General features: G+C 44.9%; 1 protein-coding gene across 7 annotated transcripts in view; it reads right to left on the bottom strand.

Moving 5' to 3' along the window:
- The window catches only part of GGACT (gamma-glutamylamine cyclotransferase), a 71,703-nt gene extending 50,971 nt beyond the window's left edge, over nt 1-20,732 (bottom strand). For 2 of the 7 annotated variants that reach the window (XR_008505712.2, XR_010409926.1), the window contains exons 1-2: nt 20,442-20,577; nt 16,451-16,622 (exon numbers count right to left, since the gene is read on the bottom strand). The gene's annotated coding sequence lies outside the window, so the exon portion shown is untranslated. The other 5 variants (XR_008505713.2, XR_008505714.2, XM_045869661.3 and 2 more) reach the window with 5 other exon arrangements.
- Between the last annotated feature and the right edge of the window lie 3,018 nt (nt 20,733-23,750).

Genomic DNA, 23,750 nt, shown 5'->3' with positions numbered 1-23,750 from the left:
TGGCAGATTCCGTGTCTGGGGGGCCACTCTCTGGCTCAAGGGTCGCATCTTCTCACTGTGGCCTCGCATATGAGAGGGCCGGGGGAGGGGCCGGAGGAGCTCTCTGGGGTCTCCTTGTAAGGGCACCAATCTCATCATGGGGGTTCCGCGCTCGTGACCCAATCACCTCCCAAAGGAGGCTAGGATTTCAACATAGGAATTGGGGGGGCACACAAACATTCAGACCATAGCAGAGTTACTTTCTAGGAAATAGACAAATAGAAAAACACTAATTCTGCTCAAAAGATCACTCTCCAGAGTCTCCCTGCTCCGAGTAGGTACTGGAAACAGAGGCTTATTGCCTGGGGTCCTCTCCCAAGCCGTGTGACGTAGTCGGATTCAAAAGGACTGGATCTGGGGCAGCCCTTGGGGGACCTCACTCAGCCTCACAGGGAGGAAACACCCATCTTGCCTACCTCACCGTCTCTGCCATGATGCTCAAATTACTGGATGCACACAGAAGCACTGTGAAATTTTATTTTTCCATAAAACGACCAGCCCTGCCCGCCCCGTGCAGTCCTCCGGTCGCGTACACTTGACATAAATACTCCAGACAGTCTATTCAACTAAGTTCGGGGAGGCTGACATCTTGATCTCCATGCTCACAAATACACTTCAGTTTCGCAAGAAAAGCAGTATTTCCTTGAAAGCTCACCAGTCTCTCCAAGCCTGGTGTGACTAACAATCACAGTGGGCACCTCGCCCACACACGGAGCCGGGTGTGCTTCCAAGCACCTGACACACCCTAGCTGATTCAAGCCTTACGGACACCTGTGAAGTGCGCTCCTTCCTGTCCATTCTGCCCCTGAAGGCGTGGAGACAGAGGGTGCAGCTGAACAGTGCTGACCTGACCAAGGTCACGCCGCTGTAAATAGCAGAGCCGGTCTGACTCCGGAGTTCAAGCCCTTACCCACCTCCAAACAGCTGCAGTCCCCACCGGGATTCTCCCTTCCAGGAGCCCCAGCCCCCCATCTTCACCCTGAGGGGGGCGCAGGGGCTCCAGGCGGCTCTCGGGACAGCCCTGCGCCCGGCCCGGCTGTTTGCACTCCCACCCTGTAATTATAGCCTGAACCCCGCCAACCTATCCTGCTGCTGTTCCCTGAACCCCCCCGGCTCCCCCCAATCCTACTCTTCTATGGGTACCTGACCCACCAGATGCACACCTTCCTGGCCACATCCAACCCATCCCTAAAATCTCAGCTCAGATCCTGCCTCTGTCCAAAGCCTTCTCTGCATCTGGGCGCGCTGGCCACGTGCTGCCCTACGTTCTGGTTATTTTCTCTCATTCAATTCCTGAAGGACAAGTGACACATTTTTAACTTGTTCCCCATAACACATCATGTGTGGAGAAAATGAATGAGTACATCTGCCTGGTCCTGGGAACTCTCAATTAGCCAATTCTTTTCTCTATTTTGATCAGAAAGAAAGAAATGACAACGAAACAATTTCCAAGTAGGTATTTAGTTCAAAACTGCCTTCTCCGACAACCAGAGTTACAAGGATCATCAGTTCACCGGAGACACACGTATTGTGTACTTACTGCAGATGGAGGACACAAAGTGATCGCTCATCTGCCTGTCCTGGGTCTGGACAGTGGCACAGTGCTTGGCATCCACCCAGAGCTTGCTGACGCTGTGAGGACAGACATGAGCTCTGCCCTCAAGCCTAAAGTCTAGAAGGAAAGTGGGGCAGGTGCTCAGAGAACTCAACAGTGGAAAGTGGCGTAAAAACTAAGTTTTAAACAAGATACACTGATTGTTACGGGCTGAATTGTGCCCCCCTTACCAATTTCATAGGTTAAAACCCTAAGCCCCCACACTGCAGAATGTGGCTGTATTTGAAGACAGGGTCTTTAACGAGGTCACTGAGTTATAATGAGGTCTTCAGGCTGAGCCTCCTTAATCCAGTCTGACTAGTGTCCTTAGAAGAAGAGGAAAGCTGGACCCACAGACAGCAGGGACGCTGGAGCTGAGGAGCGGCCTCGTGAGGGCACTAGGAGAGGGCTGCCGTCTGCCAGCCCAGGAGAGAGCCCTCAGGAGAAACCAGCGCTGCCCTGGACTCCCGCCTCCATACACTCTGTTGCTTGAGCCCCCACAGGATACAACGTGGGTGAACCTGAAACACATCCTAAGTGAAGGAAGCTAGACCTAAGATCACACGGCATTGGATTCCAGGATATGAAATACCAGGGCAGGTCAATCATCCACAGACATGTGGTTGCCAGGGACTGAGGGGAATGAGGGTTGGGAAGTGAGTGTCGAGCGTACATGGAGTTTTCTTTCAGGGCAATGAAAATGTTCCAGAACTAGATGGAGGTGGTCGTACATCATTATGAAAGTGTTGAGTATCACTGAATTCTTCACTTTAAAAATAGTGAACTTTATGTTATGTGAATTTCACCTCAATAAAAACTAAATTAGGGGCGCCTGGGTGGCTCAGTCATTAAGCGTCTGCCTTCGGCTCAGGTCATGGGCCCAGGGTCCTGGGATCGAGCCCCACATCGGGCTCCCTGCTCTGCGGGAAGCCTGCTTCTCCCTCTCCCACTCCCCCTGCTTGTGTTCCCTCTCGCTGTCTCTGTCAAATAAATACATAAAATCTTTAAAAAAAAAAAACCTCTAAATTAAAATCTTTAAAAAGATACACATACAATATACTATTAGAATATAATGTCTTGAGTGACCAGGTGACAGTGTCTGTGCAGAAAGGGAGAGATGAATTCTGCTCTTTGTGTGATCTGGACGGGAACTTACCCTGAAGGGAGGGCAAAGGTCATCCTGGAGAGAAACAGGAGGGTGGGAGGGGGTGGCATTCCCAGCAGGAGATGGGCGGGACCTGCCCCCCCAGGAAGGTGGGACTGGCAGGAGCCCAGGACAGGGCCTGACGGGGAGGGGAGGGTGAATGGAGGGGCGCCTGGGGTCTGCAGAGCCAACTTGGCTGAGCTCCTGAAACACAGGGGAAGTTTCACCATATCTGTTTCTGGGCTCCTTCCCCAGAGAGTTTAATTTAGTAAGTCTGAAGTTGGAAACAGGAACCTGTATTTATAATAAAATACAACATTTTAATTTTTTAATTTTTTTTTTTAAGATTTTATTTATTCATTTGAGACACAGAGATAGAGAGAGCACAAGCAGGGAGAGTGGGAGAGGGAGAAGCAGGCTCCCCAATGTGGGGCTCGATCCCAGGACCCTGAGATCATGACCTGAGCCGAAGGCAGATGCTTGACTGAGTCACCCAGGAGCCCCTAAAATACAACATTTTAAAAAGCTCTCTAGTGATTAATCTTTTGGGAAACTATTAATTTCTCAGTGAGTCTTTCCCACTTAGGGAAGGGTCTTTCAGGGATTTCCCCCCCAGCTTTATTGTAGTTGACAAATTAAAACTGTGCATATTTAGGGTATACAAGTGATGATCTGACACATGTACACATTGTGAAATGATCACCACCATCAAGCTCATTACCACACCCCTCACCCCACAGGGTCACTGTGCATCCCTAGGGCGGATTCCTCGCAGCTGAATTTTGTACGCTGTGCCCACCAGCTCCCATTTCCCTCTCCCCCTAGTCCCTGGCAATCACCCTTCCATCCTCTGCTTCTACGATTTCAACATTTTCAGATTCCACATATAAGTGACATCATACAGAGTTTATCTTCCTGTGTTTGGCTAATTCCACTTAGCGTAACATTCTCCGGGTCCATCCATGTTGCTGCAAATGGCAGGATTTCCTTCTTTTTTACGGCTGAATAATATACATATATGATATGTATATAATACACCTAATATGAATAATAGTATATAAAATTCCATCATTTTATGTATGTATAATATATGTATAACGGAATATTATACACACACACACTTTATTCATCTGTTGACAGACAATTTGGTTGTTTCCATATCTTTCTTTTTTTTTTCTTTTTTTTCTTTTTTTTTTTTTTAAAGATTTTATTTATTTATTTGAGACAGAGAGAATGAGAGAGAGCGAGCACATGAGAGGGGGGAGGGTCAGAGGGAGAAGCAGACTCCCCGCCAAGCAGGGAGCCCGATGCGGGACTCGATCCCGGGACTCCAGGATCATGACCTGAGCCGAAGGCAGTCGCTCAACCGACTGAGCCACCCAGGCGCCCTCCATATCTTTCCTATTGTAAGTAAGGTCCTTTAGTTTTATGCTGATGCTACTTTAGAATTACTAATTTTGGGGTGAAAGAGGCTTCACTATGCTCTCTTTACTTTAAAAACAGGGAAGGCATACTAATTCACGAGATTTTCTAGAAAAGATTTTTGCTTAACCTTCATCTATATGGAAAGTTCAATTGACCAGAAAAGCAAATTTTCCAAATGTTAAACATTTAAAACGTGTGGAAACCTGTATCTTTAAAAATAAAACGCTTCAATTGTCCAAGTGACACAAAAAGGAAAATAAAATACATAAAAATAAAGATAATATAGAAAACGATCCTAGGAAACTAAAAGGTGGTCCCTTCCACGTTCAGTACGTATTAGGCCTTTAAAGTGCCCCATCATTTTCTGTAACTGTGAGAGCATTCCCTAAATAGTATCACCAAACACAAATGTTCTAGGAGCGTCATGTCTTTACTCTCTTATTATTCGAAGTCCGTCTTAAGTACAAATATTAGGCAACAAGAATAATCATGCTAAAAATGTGGAATAAATTACATTTTTCACTTTCAACACCTGTTGTCACCAGCATAACACAGCACAGGGCTCCTGCAGGCTCTGAGCCGGGTGTGCCCCGCGTAGTGGCGGCCGACGGGCCTCCATGGGGGAGGGAAGCCCAGGGGCCTGGTTCACACCCTGCAGAAGCATGATTTAACCACTCCCTCAGGCGGCTGAATTCCCAGGAATCACCCAGGGTTAAAGGACAGTCTTTAGGCTTGTTTTTAACTTTGACCACAATGATGCAAGGGAAAGACTGGAGTGAAGTAAACCTGAAGGGCTTTTGCTCTCTCTGTAATGTTCCACAAGTGATCGCCTGGGCACTTCCCCTCCCCCGTCCTGTGGCCCTGTATGTCTACTCCCCAAATTCACAGTGATTGGCCTGTGTGAGCCACAGGCAGAAACTCAGACTCGACTCTTCTGAATGTGTTGTCTACAGCCACATAACCCGCAGGATCAGTGATCTTGTTTAGATTGGCTTGCTGATGCCAGGCCTGAAACTAAAAAACACCAAATCTCCGTGAAAACATCATTCTTTAAAGTCACTGGTGTTCAGGTCAGACTTCAAACAAAGGGGGGATGTCAGGAAGGAGAAGCCGTCCTTCAGAGGCCCTGACTAAAGATCACAGCGTTGACCGCCAAGAGGGATTGGCTAGAATTGTGAAGGCTGGTGCAGTCCAGCCGCCCGAGCCAAGGAACCTTCCATTGCCCCTTGTGTGAGATAAAATGGAAGGGATTGGTACAACGTGAGCCTGTGTTTTTAAAACGAGGTAACTGCCCAGCAGCTCTTTGTTTCCTGCAAAACTCTCTCTGCGGAAGCTGGTTTCTCACCACTGAGGTCCACGAACCAATCTGAACAATACGGAATGGGAAAGCAGCCCCTGCGGCGGCCCCGTGCGTGCCCGTACCTGGGAGGCACCACACCACCCGGTGCCCCAAGCCCTCCTTCTTCCCACCCTGACCGCTCCCGGGTATTGATAACAAGGTCCCTTAATTTATCATCTTGGATGGCCACCTCCTAAATGGTCTCACTGCCCCTCGGCTTGCCCTCCCCCACCCTCCCCGCAGGCGTGTGCAGAACTGTGCCCTCCCCGTTCCCAGCCTGGGCTCTGGGGGGCACCCTGTCAGACGGCCCCATCGATCCTGTCCCCCCGTGATCATGTCCTTGTGTGATTCCTGCCCGCTGCGCAAAGACCCAGTTTAGTGACTTGCTTCAAGGGAACACAATACAGAGGATGCTGTGACTTCTGAGGTGAGGTTATGAAAACTGTGGCTTCCGTCGGGGGGCTCTCTGGTGCATTCTCTCCCTCAAACCCCTCGCCGTGATGGAGGCCAGCTGCCATGCTATCAGACTCTCTGAGGAGACACCCATGCGAGCGGAACTGAGGTCTCTGCCCAGAGCTGGAAAGGGCCCAGGGCCTGCTGGCTATCACGTGCGCGAGATCCTCCCCCAGTCAGTCTGGAGAAGAGCAAAACCCGGCCAACACCCTTCCTCACTGCAGCCTTCTAAGACCCCGAAGCCACACAGCCAAACAGCTCCCAGGTTCTCACCAGCAGAAACCGGGGAATAATGCATGTTGTCCGCACTCACTGATACTGCGGGTCATTTGTTACGTGGCTGTAGACAACACATTCAGAAGAGTCAAGTCTGAGTTTCTGCCTGTGGCTCACACAGGCCAATCACTGTCCAGCCCCATTTTTCTCTTCGGCCACATGTAGGCCACGCCTTATACTGCTCTGTGGCAGGTGTCATCTGTCCCCTTCTTCACTCATAAAGCTGCCCTGAAGCAACTTCTTCCTTCCTCAACATGCTGCCTGGCAAAATCCTACTCATCCTTCAAGGTATCCAGGTCACTTCAAATGTCATCTCCCCTGTGCAGTCCTCCCTCATGAGCAGAACTGCTTCTGCCACTGAGTCCTCAGAGTGTACCTCCTTGCTTTCCGGCACAAGAGGTTCTCATCTTGGACGTTCTCTGTCCCAGGCCTGGAACTGGCCATTTCCCCAAGGAGCTCTGTTCCTACCTGCGGTGGAAAATGGTATTTAGAAGCCAAGATCTGCGTGTGAAGTGTGCCTGTTGGTCCTGTGGTGTTATTTGCCCAGACTCCCTCAGCGGAATACATACATGTCTATCTACATATATAAACACAGAAACACACACACACATAAATACATACATACATATTTACATCAGTGTGTACTGAAAACCATGAGTTCACATCCACACACCTGACCTGATTCATAGCACAGGGTTCAACCTAATTCTCGAAATTTCTGTACTGGCAACTCCCTTCAACAGCAGCAAACTGACTCACATTATCTTTAGTACAGTTAATTATGTGGTCAATCTTTGCACATGTAACTAATTTCCAAATTCAGTGACAACCATCTCGCCTGCAGGTAAGCCGTCCTCTTGCCACTCAGGCTCGGACATGCCACATCAAGAAGACCCACTGAAAGGAGAGCCTTACTCGCCGCACTCAGCCTGGGACTCCCCACGCCAGATGCAAGGCGTGTAGACAGTGACTTCATCTCCTTACGTGAGGAGCTGCAAAGCTGCAATGCACAGGAGCACTCACGAGAGCACGGAAAGAGTTGGGGGCCACCAGGCTCCTGCGTTGCTGCTAGCATGTGGCTTCCGTTCTCAAGGTCCTCTAATGCGAAAAGATGGCTGGCAATCCGTTGGCCATAATGTCTTCATGCACAGGAGTGGGAAGCATGAAGGGCAGGGTGAGGAACAGGACCGACTGCCAGGTGACTCGGGCTCCTTCCTTTGCAAAACTTCCCAGAAGTCCCACAGATTTCTGCATCCTGTCCTTGACCATAACTCAAGGCACACTGTCACTCTGAATAGAACTGCGGATCAGTAACTAAGGAAGGAGAGACTGGATATTGGGTAGTGACCACAATTTCTGCCACTCCCACTTCTTTACTTACTGGCCGATATCCTGCTTTCAGGAATAACTGAAGACCTTGAAGCATTGTCGACTCTCACCTATCGCTAGGTTTTTAAATTCCCACAGTGAGTCATCCTAAGGGCAGGAACTCTTAGAGAAGCTTAAATGGTGCTCAGCTGCTGTATCACTACTTCTCTATTAATCTAAACATCCCATATGTGAGAAAATGGTGCAAGGGGCCTTTACGAGAGCTTGCTGACACTCCAAGAAAACCACCACCTCTGAGGACATTTATAGCCCTTTACCTGTGTAAGAACACTATGCAAGGAGTAGATCAAAACTCCAACCCCAACCAGCACACAGTTCAAGAGAGATGCGGGCAGAGAGAAGTGAAACCGGTCCAAGCTCTCTGCCAAGCCAAAGGAAAGGGAAAAAGAAAAAGGGGGAAATAATACAGTGGGAGATAACCTCAGAAATGGGGGGGGGGGGGCTGACACATGAGAACCACTCTTTTGAAAGTCCTAGGGAGACTTATTTTGTAAAATCACCCAGGAGGTAAGCCTTGATACACTGCAGATGAATTCATCTGAATCAATGCCGTTTCTCTGCAAGGAAGACCCGAGAACTGCTATTTAATGGAAAGGCACTGCAGAAGTTTTTCTATTTATAAATTATATAGCAGTGTAATTTCTTGATATTGTTCCAACATCCTTCAGATCATAGATGTACAGTGTTATTTCTGGAAGCAGGAGAAAGCATGGTGTATGAGGAACACATATACTTCTGAAATAGATGCATTTCACCTCACGGTCAGGTAAACCCCTGCTACCCTTTAGCTATGTGACCTGTTCAAGGTGTTTCATTTCTGTGAACCTCAGTTACATCACCTAAAAAATGGGGAGAATAATGCCCACCTCAAGGGTTAATATATGACGATTATATGAAATAACGTATATAAAAATTCTGCCACATAGTGACTTAGTAAGTATTAGTCCCCTTCCAAGAGAAGGGCAAATCACAGAATTACTCTAAGGACTAAACAACAGAATGTATCACAGATATAAAAGTGCCTGGCATGTAGTTTGTATGTCCAATAAATGTTACTTCCTTTTTACTCATCCACACAAAAAGCCATGTTTTCTACCATGATTGAATGGTGTTCTTGATAATGAAGTTTAACCTTTTATGCACGGAAAATAATTGTATAAACCCTCACTGCGTTAGTAAACACTGTAGACTAAAAATGACGCAGCACCTCCTTGTTCATTGCAGCATTATTCACAAGAGCAAAGAAGCGGAAGTAACCCAAGTGTCCATCAATAGATGACTGGATAAATAAAATGTGGTATCTTTATGCAATATTCAGCCTTAAAAAGGAAAGAAATGCTGTCACATGCTACAAAATGGACAAGCCTTAGGGACCTTACACTAAATAAAATAAGCCAGTCACAAAAAGAAAAATACTGTATGATTCCACTTACATGAGGCACCTAGAAGAGTCAAATTCACAGAGACAGAAAGTAGAATGTGGTTGCTAGGAGCTGGGGGAGGGGGGTTGCTGTCTAATAGGCTCACAGTTTCAGTTTTGCAGGAGGAGACAGTTGTGGAGGTGTGTTGTACAACATTGTGAATATACTTAACTCTACCGAACTGTACACATAAAAATGGTTACGGTGGTAAATTTTGTTATTTTTGTATCACAATAAAAAATAAAATTATCTTTTAGGTGATATGACTTGTAAGCTTTCCTCATCATGCAGGATCATCATACTGATTAATGACAGACTATGCTACAGATAAATCTATGCAGAGACGACTCCATATCAAGCCTCAGGAGTTACTCTAGAGTCTGCTTTCTTAAATAAATATCTGGGATTTGTTAGGATTTAGCTGCTAAAGGAAAAAGTGAAACTCGACATCTTTCGGTATATAACATGTGGTTATTACCGTCAGAGAATTTCAAGATGTGAAAGCTGGAAAGAACTTTCAAAATTACATTTTAAAGGTGAAGAAGTGAAATCTAGGCTGTAATCATACTAAATGATTTGCCTAAGGTCGTACAGGTAACAATTATGAACAGAGCCGGAAAGACAACATCTCCTGATTCCCCCGACAATCCTCTTGTACAACTAGGACTCGGCTCTCCAGAATGCCTCACCTCTGAACGGCACTGTTTAATACGCTGCCACCAGGGGGCAGCACGTGTATTAGTCTGGTATTCTGAAACCCCAACTTAAGGCCCCAATACATGTCTATTGCCCCTTCCTCCACTCCCCCAGTACATATGCGCATTTATAGCACTTTATTAATACCAACAGGGATAAAGTTTAAACAACATCTATAATAAGTTTTTAAACAAAACAAAGACTTAGGTCCAATGAAGGTTAACAACCTTCCTATTCTTTCACTATTTTTAATTTATTCCAATCCCAATTAACGTAAGGGTCAATTACTGTAAATTTTAAACCAAAAATGAATTAGCCATGGAAACCCTCCCATTCTTTACATTTTGAACCAAATTTTCCTAACACTTGGCCTCTTAGGCTTCGTACCACAACAACATCAAGCCCATCGGCAACTTGTCCTCCATCTTCCTTTGTCAGGCTTAGTTTTTCTTTCTAACGCCCCTGTGTTACAGAGGAAGCTCTCTCAATAGGCCTAACTCTTCAGCAACTTTTCAGAAGTCGAAGAGAGATTCTAGATGACGGTAATTTCCACTCTGTTTTTAAATGATACTACCAACTGGAAGCTCAAACCATAGCAGCTGATGGGTGAGACGTGACAGGGCCGTCCCTCAGCAACGACCCTGTCCACCCTGAGACTTCCACAGTTTCATCTAATTCGAGAAGGGAGGGACAACAACATTAGCAATGACATTTAGGTAATTAATCCTGGAGGCAACTCCACACTTTCAGGCAATAGCGACCAGTGAGACCATCCAAAGAGAGGACCATGATCTTTATTTCACAAACAAATTTCAAATGGTTTTCTTCCTTGAGCTCTCTGCTTATATCCAGCTGCTCTCATGTAATTTACTATTCACAGATCAATCTTTTTCTTTTTTTAATAAAGTTGCTGTTGTTGTTGTTTTTAGAGGCAGGGGTGGGGGGAGAGTAGGGGCAGAGGGGGAGAGAGAGAGAGAATCTTAAGCAGGCTCCACGCCCAGCACAAAGCTCAATGTGGGGCTCCATCTCACCACCCTGAGATCATGACTTGAGATGAAATCAAGAATCAGCTTAACTGGCTGAGCCACCCAGGAGCCCCCCGTCCCTGATCAATCTGACCTAACAGAAAACTGGGAAAAGCAGTTATGGCACTATTGGTTACCAATGATAAAATAGAAATGAGACATGCACAAGATGCATATAATGAATGGATCACTGCAAAATGTATTCAGATACTATTCTGTAATCCTCTGCCAAATACGATGTGTCAACTGGTGAGACTTAAAGTCTCCTCTCTAAATAACATTCTGATTTTAATATTTTCCATATAGAATATTTACCATATTTAAATATGGAATATCACCAGAAAACCAGAAATAGTTTTTATAACAGGTATATAAAGTAAATTTAATTCAGTAATTTATTCAAGAGTTATTAACTTTTCATAATACTCAAAAAACTGAAATCAGATAATTAAAAAAAAAACACATCTATTAGGAGGGCTTAAATTAAAAAAACCTGACAATATCAAGTGCTAACAAAAATACGGAGCAACTGGAACTCTCGTACATTGTTAGTTGAGATGCAAAATGATGGGATACAGGCACTCTGGAAAAGTTTGGCAGTTTCTCAAAAAGTTAAGCATACGCTTACCATATGACCCAGCCATTTTGCTCCTGGGAATCTGCTCTAAAAAGATGAAAAATTTCGATCACATAAAAACCTATATACCAATGTTTGTAACAGCTCTATCCATAATCCCCCCCAAACTGTAAAGGATCTGATGTTCTTCAACAGTACATGGATCCATAAACTGGGGTATGCCCATAAGATGGAATACACTCCTCAGCAATAAAAAAGAATACACACATGGAAGAATCTCAAAGATGTTGTCTGAGTGAAAGAAGCCAGTCTCAAAGGTTGCATACTATTTAATTTCATTTATGTGACATGTGAAAAGGCAAAACTTTTCTAGACGGAGACAGATCCGGGTACCTAGGTGGCTCAGTTGGTTAGATATCTGACTACTGATTTCAGCTCAGATCACGGTCTCAGGGTCCTGGGATCAAGCCCCACGTTGGAATCCGCACTCAGTGTGGAATCTGCTTGGGATTCTCTCTCCTTCTCCCTCTGACCTGCCCCCCGACCTCATGCTCTCTCTCCGCCCCCCTCAAATAAATAAATAAGTAAATAAACAAATATTTAAAAAAAAAAAAAAGATGGAGACCAGGTCAAGGGTTGTCAGCAATTAGGGGAAGGGTTTGACTTACAATGGGACAGAATGAGGGAGGGCTTGGTATTTTCTGGTTTTGTTTTCTGGCTTTTTTTGGTGGTAGAACTGTTCTGTAAAAGAACTGTGATGAGGGTTACATCAATCAATTTTAAAACTTGCAGAATTATACAAGAAAAAAGGCCAATTTTACTTTATATAAATTCTAGTAATAATGAAAATATGAGAGTATGTAACTACTCTAAACAGTTAAAAATAAGAGGTAAAAGTAAGAATAAGAGAACTCTGAATTAAGCTAATGCCTGGCATACATCAATATTTATTATTAAAAGAGACTTAGGAGATGTAAAAACCAAATATAATGAATGGGCTTTGTTTTGACTCTGGTTTGAATAAACCAACTGCACAGACCTTTTTAGGCAAATGGGGATATTTGAATATAGTATTAGATGATATTAAGGATGTTTCATTCATTGTTAGGTAGAACTATAGTTACGTAAAAAACTAAACATTAAAAAAATTCATACTAAAATATTTAGTAATAAAATGACATGATTTCTAGCATTTGCTTCAAAATTCTCCAGAAGCAAGCAAAAAAAAACCTCAAAAAAAAAAAAAAACCCTCAAAAAAACAAAGGGAGAAGGGCAAATGGAACAGTGTGGCAAAGCCAGCATGGTGCATGGATTTCTGATGCTGTGTGGGTTCATGAAGGTTTAAGGTTTACTGTTCTCTCCTTTTGAGTACGTTCATAATAAATGCTGAGAGAGAAAAAAACAGTGACTTAATCTTCATAAATACTCCCCAAAATGCCCTAACTGTTCTTTATTCATATATAAGATACACTACAGTTGACCCTTGAACAACACTGGGGTTGGGGGCACCAATACCCTGCATTCGAAAAATCTCAGTATAACGTCTGACTCCCCCAAAACTTAACTACTAAGAGCTTATTGGTGACCAGAAGCCCTAGTTGTAACATGTATGTCAAATAATGCATATTTTGTATGCTATATGTATCCTATACTGTATTTTTACAGTAAAGTAAGCTAGAGAAGAGATGTTATTTAAAAAATCATGGGGAAGAAAAGTACATTTACAAATACTGTATCAAAAAACAAAAGCTGCATATAAGTGGGCTCACAAAGTTCAAACCTGTGTTGTTCAAGGGTCAATTGTGATTTCCCCTTATAGTTTTTACTAGGCTTTTATACTCTGTATTTAACTTCACAGAAAGCCAAGTTGAGGGAGAGAGTCCAGGCAGTTGTGATTCTTCTCACAATTAAGGGCTTCATGATGGTGCAAGTAATGGCTTAAAGAATGCTTCTCAAATCTCATTTAATGCTCATAAATTAGTAGAATCACCATGAGTTGAAGAAATACTAATAATTTTCATTAACTAACCTGCTGTGTACTCCTAAGTGCAGGTGACAACATCAGAAGAGGTAACTAACACTCACAAGTTTAAAGATAGATGCAGTAATATGAACACATGGAGGAGAGGACAGCATAATAGGAGAAGTCTAATTTACTCTTTGTCACTCTAATTTATTCTGACTTAACTCAAAATATCAGAGTTCCAATAACACTCTCAACCAACTGGAAATATCTTTCTTACTGGTGGCCTATTAAGTGGAAGATGCTATGTGGGAATCAAAATGAGGTTCTCATCTAATGCTAAATAGTTTAGCATGAATTTTGTTTGAAATAGTCCAGCGGCGTTTAAGGCTAGTGTGCAAAAACAACTACACAGGCAAAAATAGCAGAGAAAAGTAAAAGGCCACAAGCCACAAGCAACAATGGCCCCATCGGGGCGCAGAGGCAGGAGTGACCCGTGGGGAGGATGGGGCACAGGAGTGAGTCAAGGGTTCTGACTGCTGTTCAGTGGAGCTCATCTGTCTCCTTCACCCAGAGGCCTCTCTTCCCAGTGCTGAAGGAGGGTACCCAAGGGTCTAGAGTCACCGTGTCAGCAGGGACGAGCTGAGGCACCACACCCTGGGGATTACTAGCGCCTGGTAAGAACTATCTGACGGTCCCAAATGTCTGGAGCGCTGCCCTGATCCTGCAGCAGCTACAGCAGCACAAGGTGAGGTGACTAAATGAAGGCCTCCCAAAGATCCCCGGAACCTGTGACCATGTTACCTTGCATGGCATAAGGGATGTGATTAATGTTAAGGGCCTTAAAATGCAGAAATCAGCTTGGATTATCCAAATGGGCCCGATCTAACCACACGAGGCCTCCAAAGTGCAGCAGCTTTCCTGGCTGGGGGCAGAGAGAGCTGTAACCATGGCAGAAGGGCAAGGGGACAAAATGCCATCTGTCAAGGTGGAGGGAGGGGGCCATGAACCAAGGAATGCCGGTGGCCTCTCCAAGTGGGAAAAGGCGAGAAAACAGATTCTCCCCCAGGGCCTCCGGAGGGGACACAGCCTCACTGACGCCCTGATTTCAGCCAGTGAGACCCGTGTTGGCTTCTGCCCTAGAGAACCGTAGGACGAGTAAGTGTGTGTGTTGTTTAAGCCTTGTTCTGGCAGCACCAGGCAGCCCTGCTCCTGGTCTCTGGGCCTCTGCATGCGCCTGCACCCCCTTCTCTCACCTCACCAAGCAAGCGTATTTTCCTTGGAATTAAAAGACAAGATCTTCCACATCTCACATCTCTGCTCAAAGGTCTTTTCCCCTGAAAAGTTCTCCCAAACCTACTTACCCAGGACAGGTCATGACCCCCCACTCCATACACTCACTCGGCACCTACACCTCTCCAGCTCAGTGCTTGCTTGACTGCAGCTATTCTCTCCTTCAGAGCTTACGTTTATTGAGCATTTACTAAGTACTAAGTACCTAAAGAAGGATTTTTCATGGGTTTTCTCATTCAATCCTCCCAACAAGCCTATCAGGTAGACATAATTATTATCCCTTATTTTTTTTAATTAGAAAGGTCAAAATCACCCAGCTGGTAGGTGGCAGAGCCAGGATCTGAAGCCAGGTGGTCTGACAAAGGAGTTGTTGCCCTTAACCGAGCATTAACACCTGTCCCCCATGTGAGAAATCTAAGTTCCAAGATCCTGTGCATTTCTTAACACAACAGCCCCAGTGTTCAACGCAGAGAAGCTTCATAGTTGCTGAATATGAACAAATGGGACAAAGATGGTTTTCCCCCTACTATTCTTTTTTTTTTTTTTTAAAGATTTTATTTATTTATTCATGAGAGACAGAGAGAGAGACAGAGGCAGAGGGAGAAGCAGGCTCCCCGCAGAGCAGGGAGCCCGATGCGGGACTCAATCCCAGGACTCTGGGACCATGACCTGAGCTGAAGGCAGACGCTTAACCGACTGAGCCACCCAGGCGTCCCTACTCTTTTTTTTTTTAAGAAAAACTTTTTTATTATGGAAAGTCAAATCTATACAGAAGTGATGATAGAATGATCCTCCAGGCGCCTGGGTGGCTCAGTTGGTTAAGCGACTGCCTTCAGCTCAGGTCGTGATCCCAGGGTCCTGGGATCGAGTCCCACATCGGGCTCCCTGCTCTGCAGGAAGCCCGCTTCTCCCTCTCCCACTCCCCCTGCTTGTGTTCCCTTTCTCGCTGTGTCTCTCTCTGTCAAATAAATAAATAAAAATCTTAAAAAAAAAAAAAAAAAAAAGAATGATCCTCCAAACACCCAAATCCCAACTTCAACACTTATCAATGTAGGGTGATACTTAACACCAACATTTAATCAATTCAGTATTATATGATCTAGTAGAAAGAGCCCGCCTTCAATATTCTTTTTTTAAAGATTTACTTATTTATTTTAGAGAGAGAGGGAGGGAGAGAGTGCAAGCGGAGGGGAGGGAGAGAAAAACTCAAGCAGACTCCACACAGAGGGTGGAGCCCAATGTGGGGCTTGATCTCATGACGCTGAGATCATGACCTGAGCTGAAACCAAGAGCCAGATGCTTAACTAACTGAGCCACCCAGGTGCCCCTCAATATTCTTCTTTTACAGAATCACATGTTCCTAGTTCTCATCACATATTCATTTACCTGTGTTATTAATTCTTTCAAAAAAAAACCAATCTTGAAATGGACAAGTCTTTCTAAGCAAAACATAAATTGAGGGAAGTATAAAGGGGAAACTGGAATTTTTTTCCCTATATAAAGTTAAATTTTCTGCAGAGCATAAATATTGTAAACAAAGTTAAAAAATGGGGGAAACGGTTGTAACACATATGACAAAATATTAGTATCTCCAGTGTATAAAGAATTCTTACAAATCAATAAGAAAAAGATCAATAACATGTTATCTGGAAAAATGAGTACAGGGATGAACAGTTTCACCTTTAACCTTAAACAACAGAAAGACAAGGACTTCCACAAGTGACACGGTACTTTGTCACCTTTGTCAAGGTACTTCCTCTGGTGCTCCAGGATTTAGGAGGAAGACACTAGGACAGAAGAAAAAACAATTCTTACCCGTAAACTTGTTTCTCCAAAACTGGGTCGCCCTGGAATCCAGCACCATAGGAAGTGTGAAAGCTTACAAAGCCTTTGACTTCAGAATCCTTGCCAAATGGGACAGCAGGGTAAGTACTCACACCTCACAGCGTGACCAGTAGACCATGGACCGGGTATCCAGCTCTCAGTCCTGACGGGGGATGAAGAGGAGGGCAAGTGAAGAGAGTTGAGTGTTTAAGAGACCAGGGGCATCAAAACAAAACCAAACCACCCAGCCCCTGCTGGATGGCATCTGAAACCCTGGGCCTGGGCCCAGGAAGGAAGGTATTTCCATTCAGTGGGAAAATGTGGTCCACCATCCGAGGGGCCACAGGGTGGCTTGAACAGAGCAGAGCTACCACTGACGTAGCGGAGGGGTTCAAAGTTCTCAACTTGAGAACCTGCCTTGAGAAACAGCAACCATATCCTCTCCTTCAAGTAAGGAAAATAAAATGAGAAAGAAAAAAGTGTATTTTCAGCCATCAGGCAAAGCCCATTTCAGGAATATTGAGCCTCTTGGATGAGGGTTTCTGAGTCTTTTAAAGTCATAAATTTATATTAAAAAACAATTCAAATCACCTGCCAAAAATGGAGAAACCAAACCTAGTTAACCTAAACCTTTAGATCTAACGTCCAGCTTAGAGGAAATATAGGGGATAGAGGAGCAATCTAAACCATACTACACAAAAAGCCAAATAAATCCAGAATGTGAGGCATTTATAGACAACCAAGGGCCACCAGTAAATCATTGGCATTAAAGAACTCACTGGGACTGTGATAGACCAGGGTCAGCAAACCCCGGCCCTCAAACAAGTCCAGCCTACCGGTGGAGTTTAAACCAAAAAGCCTTGAAAACAAAACTGTATTGGGACACAGCCACGCTCATTCACGTCCATATCATCTATAGCTACTTTTTGCAGGAACGCACAGTTGAGTAGTTGCAACTGAGACCAGACAGCAAAGCCTGTGGGAGTTAGTGTCTGGAGCTTTTCACAAAGTCTGCCAAACCCCTGTCCTAGATTAAAAGAGGTAACAGCTACTCAACAAAATACCCCGTGTGGACCTTGTTTGGATTCCAAATCACACAAACCAATTGTTAAAGTGCATTTTTGAGGCGATCAAGGAACTTTGTGGACTGGGTCTTAGAAAACATTATGGAATTACTGTCAATACAATCAGGAGATGACAATGGTATTAAGGCTATATGAGAAAAAGACCTTTTGTTAGAAGCACATACTGCACTAAGGGCGACGTGATACGGCATCTGGAATTTAAACTGCTTCCACAACAAAAAAGATGAAGCAGATAATGGCCAAAGAAATTGTTTTAACAAACTGTTCGATCTATTTGTGGAAATATAATGGGGAGGTTCATTGTACTATTTCCTCTGCTTTTGCATTTGCTTTAATAAAAAGGAAAAAAACCCCAAACCTTGATCAAAAAGTAGAGCTCATAAGGATGCCTGGGTGGCTCAATGGGTTAAGCGTCCGACTCTTGATTTTGGCTCAGGTCCTGATCTCAGGGCTGTGACATCAAGCCCTGTGTCTGGGTCCATGCCTACTGTGGAGCCTGCTTAAGATTCTCTCTCTCCCTATTCCTCTGCCCCACCCCTTCTTTAAAAAAAAAAAAAGTAGGGTTTACAGCCAAACAGGCTTTCTCTTCAGGCGGGCCTCCCACCTCACCCATTCTGACATGGAGTCCGGCCTCAGCACACCCTTTGCTCCTCTATCTCTGAACATAGTTACATTTTAAGCTCCTTACTTCTGTTCATGGTGTCTGCCACCAGGAATGCCCCATTCCACTCCTTAGCCCATCAAAATTCTACTCCCTGCTCAAAGTCCAGCCCAAATGTGACCCCAGCCAGGTCCTCCAGTGACAATTCATCTCGCTGTGCCCCAACAGACCATTGCCTCTTTGAAATTTCTTTCATCCTTAACATTTCAACTCCTTACTGTGTCTGTTACCTCAAAATGCCATACAAACCCCAAGACTCCTAGCAACTGGGTCGTTTCTGTAATTCCACTGCAGGAGTTATAATAACACCCTGTGCACAGTAAGCTCTGCCTATACAGCTCTCAGGTCCAAGGCCAGGTCCAACCTAAACAAAGCTATCCTGCCCTGAGCAGCTTCACTGACAAGAGTGAGACCTTCAATTAAAGAATGAATTTCTGTTAAATAAGAGGCTGGTCATGTTTACCTGGTGCTCTCTTAATAAAATCTCTAATTGCTAAGGTTTGCCCCTTAATAGAGAATGTTCTAGAGAAGAATGCTAAGATTGCTTGAATGTGTCCTCTTATCATCGCCTCTCCTTGGGACCTGTCCCTCTGCAAACAATGCTTCATCCCCCTCCATACCAGTCTGCAGGGGGCCCTACCCCCTGGTAAAACACCTGGCTAACTGTGGGTACAAAGCCTTCCAGGGACTCCACTTAGAAGAGCTGACACAGGCTGGAACTTTCAAGAGATCTCACTAGATTAAAAAAAAAAAAATGAACAGATAATTTTAAAAACGGTTAGCTTCTCTGTTCTCTTGTACTTCCTGCTGCCCAATAGCTAAGGCCAGCATGAATAACCACCCTCTCTAGGTCTGATGCTAACAGTTAAGACACGCGTTGGCAAGGTCAACTAGTCCAAAATATTTCTGAACAAAAATCCACCAATTAGAAATTAATTTAACTTTACAAATTCAGCTTTTGAAATACAAATGCTCTACCAGGGTTGTCTGCTTATTCAGGAACTTCTGGCTTCTCCTGGGAGTCATTTCAGGAAAACAAGGCATTTTGGGAAAATGAGGGCAAACTGCAGGAGCTCTCCATACTAGCATTTCAATAAATTGAATGAGACCAGGGAGAATAGTCTTCTGTTATAGGAAAAAGTACAGTGTGAGGACAGTGTGAGACCTACACTTTATATAGGTCAATCCAACAGATTTAGAGGTGTCCTTTAGTTTTGTTTTGCTTTTTTTATGGGGGGGGAGGGGCAGAGGGCGAGGAAGAGGGAGAATCTTAAGCAGGCTCCACGTTTGGGGCTCGTTCACAAAACCCTGAGATCATGACCTCAGCGGAAATCAAGAGTCTGATGCATAACCCACTGAGCCACCCAGGCATCCCTGTCCTTTAGTTTTTAATACATGATTTCTCCCTAGGACATTTGGCAAAAAGAATGATCTGCTTCTTAAAAAGTGGCTACAGGGGTGCCTGGGGGGCTCAGACGGTTGGGCGTCTGCTTGGGCTCCGGTCCTGGCCTCCGGGTCCTGGGATGGATCCCCCGGTGGGGCTGCCCGCTCAGCTGAGAGCCTCTGCCTCTCCCCCTGCTTGTGCTCTCTCTCAAATGAATAAATAAAAAATCTAAAAAAAAAGCGGCTACAAGTCTCATGCATTTTCTCATCAGTTATTTAATAAGGCAAGCTTGGAGTCAAGAAGGTACGTTTAAAAAAACTGTGCACTGACAGGGTTTCACGGGCCATCACCGAGTTATCTTTGGCCAACGGAGTGAAAGCGCAATAACCAGACGTGCTCATTAGGGCAGCAAGAGACATTTCTCCCCATGATTCAGACATGACGTGTCCCTAACAGCTCCAGAGAAACCTCAGGTCATAAACTGACAAATGCCACTTTTTGGATTTCTTTGGCAGCTTTTGGCTTCCTCACAAACAGGAATCTCCGGAATTAAAGACCGAATTTCCGAGAAGTGCTGCCCCCGTCCACCGGAGAGCTCGTCTTTTAAAACTACCTACTGGATAATCACCACTGTTTTCCGGCTGGTCCCGCAGGCCGCCCGCGGCCCCTTCGCGGCCAGGCTCGGTCCCCGGCCTCCGCGTTCCCTCCCCGGCTCCCGCGGCCGCCGCCGCACTGGGGGCGAACGCAACGCGCCGCGCAGGGACGGACGCCCCGAGTCCCCGGCGTCCCCAAAGCCCCCGCGCGGAGGGAGCGGGGACAGGAGCCCCGCTCGGCCCGCGCCCAGCGCCTCACCTGCCGCAGAGCGCGGCGCGGTCGGGGACAGCCTGCCGGGCAGCGGGCGGAAATCTGCGGCGAGACTGGCGCACGCGCCCCCGGAGGCCGCCCCCGGCGGCGCCCCCTGCAGGCGAGACGCGGCACCCGCCCGCCCGGGGCCCGAGCACACACCTGGGCACGCGCCGGGGTCCACGCCGCCGCGCACGCCTGGGGCGCCCCGCCACCCACGCTCCGCTCGAATGCGTGCCGCCTGGGGCCTCATGGCAGCCTTGGCTCTGTGTGGGACCCAGACACACCCGGGGGCACCCCGCGGATACACACGCAGAAATGAGCGCGCCCCTGAGCATGCGTCCGGGAGGACAGGTACACACATCACCAAAGGCGCACCCTAGAGCAGCCACACTCAGCGCTGGTATCATACTGGATACACGGAATCCTATAGTCGATACCAACACATATTCTCCTAGTCTCCCTTTTTATTTTTATTGTTTTAATTTTATTTTACTATGTTAGGTTAAGCACCATGCATTACATCATTAGTTTTTGATGCAGTGTTCCATGATTCGTTGTTTGCGTATAACACCCAGCGCTCCATGCAACACGTGCCCTCTTTAATACCCATCACCGGGCGAACCCATCCCCCCACCCCCTCCCCTCTAGAACCTTCAGTTTGTTTCTCAGAGTCCAAAGTCTCTCATGGTTCGTCTCCGCCTCTGATATCCTCCCTTTTTAAAAAAGCAGTGGTTTTGTGCTCTCTCTCCCTCTCTCTGTCTCTGTCAAATAAATAAGTAAAATCTTTAAGGGGCGCCTGGGTGGCTCAGTTGGTTAAGCGACTGCCTTCGGCTCAGGTCATGATCCTGGAGTCCCTGGATTGAGTCCCGCATCGGGCTCCCTGCTCAGTGGAGAGCCTGCTTCTGCCTCTCTCTCTGCCTGCCTCTCTGCCCACTTGTGCTTTCTCTCTGTGTGTCAAATAAATAAATAAAATCTTAAAAAATAAATAAAATAAAATAAATAAAATAAATAAAATAAAAAAGCAGTGGTTGTAGGGGACAATGAAAGAAATGACTTCCCGTGGGTTCCCTGGCTCTTAGGACTAAACTTGAACCCCAGAAATTAGAAGAGTGAAGACCAAAAGCTGAAGGAGAATTTTTCTCTAGAGACTTTGTTCATTCTGGGTTTAAGCAGTGCTCCTTTTGGGACCCAGGTGACCAAGAAGGGCACAGAGATAGAGGTCCACTTCTCCTCAAAGACACAAATATATAAGTAGTTACTGGAATAGCGATAATCCCCCTTAATCTTCTTCTGCACCTTCCATTTTTTCATGTATGTGGACAAGTTGAAATTTTATTATGATTTGATTTTTAGCCAAACATTTCCGATAATGTAGATGTGGTTGTGTTTTGAATGGATGTACAATTCCAAAAGAAATCTAAAAGGTCAGATTCATAAGCCATAATTTATTTCATAGAGTTCTTTCTTGTCTTGAGAAGTTCATAATTACATTGAAATATTTAAAAAAATCTTGTCTAGCATATATTTTTAAAAACTTATTTAAAGAGTAGCAGTAATCACCTTTTTTTATTTTTTATTTTTTATTTATTTATTTTTTAAAAAGATTTTATTTATTTATTTGACAGAGAGAGAGATAGCGAGAGCAGGAACAGAAGCAGGGGGAGTGGGAGAGGGAGAAGCAGGCTTCCCATGGAGCAGGGAGCCCGATGTGGGACTCGATCCCAGGACCCTGGGACCATGACCTGAGCCGAAGGCAGACGCCTAACGACTGAGCCACCCAGGCGCCCATCACCTTAATTTTTTTAAATGAAAAATAATTCCTTTCTTTTCTTTTTTGAGGGAGGACGAATTATGTTGGCAAAAGAAAACGAGCCAAATACATGAATAAATAATACCTCTGGTGAAGGAAAATTAAAGTTGGTGACAAGGTGAGCATTCAATTGCATTTATTACCAGGTAAGGCTAAGGAATCTGATTCAACATAGATTAGGCTCTGTGGGATGAAGTCTTCAGCTAACTCTCAAAAACTCATAGACAAATAGTTTAAAGCAGTAGTTTTCCAAATGTGAAAAATGCAAAATGTGCAAATGCAAAATGTGCAAAAATGCTGGACTCCAGTCAGCAATATCAAAGCACCTAGGAATTTAGAAATGCAGAATCTCAGGGCACACCGCAGACATTCTGAATCACCAATTCAAGGAGTGGGGCCTAGCCCTTTAATGTTTATGATGTACTTTAAAGTTTGACAACCATGATTATTGAAGATTTGCTCTAGTGCTTCTCAGACTGAAATGTGCATGTGAATCAACTGAAGATCTTGGTTAAAAATGCAGACTCTGGTTCAGGTAGACTGGAATAGGATCTAGATTCCCAGGATTTCCTTGTGTATGAGCACACACACAGGGACACAGTGTGAATACAACTGCCCAGCAAAGGCAACGGTGTGGACTGCCTTTAGAAAGATGAGAGTCACATAGTTTTTCAAGGAAACTGAGTGGTCAGTTATGAGTCCATGGCTTGTCAGTTTAGTACTGGTGGGTTACACGAGAGTGCTTTACAAGCCAACTGCTCTGACAGGTTTAGGAACAGAGTTGACCGGTGGAGGCTATCAGGTTGCATCCAAATTGTAGAGGTGAGTCACTGGCCGAAAAGGGTTCACCTACCATCAGCTGTTTTTGTGCTCATTCTGGTCCATTACTTTGCCATCTAAAATCTCCCATATCCTCCAGGCTCAGGGTCAAGCCTGCAAATGACTTACGTAGGTTTAAAGCTCAGCAGACATTTCCTTCATCAACTCAAATGATTTAAACCAACAAATTATCTTTAATTGGAATTATCCAGTTTGACCATTGTTGTTATCTAAATCCAAGCAGGTAATTGCCAAGCTTTGTTTTCCAGACTTCCGTGCAATAAGGTAGATAAGGTAGATGCCTGATTTATATTTATATTTGACTAAATACACTGCTACTTTATGTGAAAGGGGCTGGCCCCATGTCCTTCTCCCCTCCCACACGCCTCCAGCATTGCAAGTAACATACTACAGATAGGAACACATCTTCATCTTTTGAAACTGTAGTATAATGTGAAATAAATTACAGAGCAAGGAGACTATATAAGGAGCTTGAAATTTAAATAACACTACAAAATCTACTGAAATATTACCAAATTATTCTAGTAAATCATTTTAAAAAGTCATCTTTGGCCCCAAATAACCTGCAACATAAATCCAACACTTGTTTTTGTATGGCCCATGAGCTAATGAGTTTTGCATTTTTTAATGTTTGAAAAGAAAAAAGAATACTTTGTGACACATGA

This window comes from Mirounga angustirostris, unplaced genomic scaffold (genome assembly GCF_029215605.1).
Source record: "Mirounga angustirostris isolate CCGP_5_RB_7025 unplaced genomic scaffold, mMirAng1.0.hap1 SCAF_3, whole genome shotgun sequence".
NCBI classification, from domain to species: Eukaryota; Metazoa; Chordata; class Mammalia; order Carnivora; family Phocidae; genus Mirounga; species Mirounga angustirostris.
Note: the sequence above shows the minus strand (reverse complement) of the source record. Positions and strands in the feature narration are given on the sequence as shown.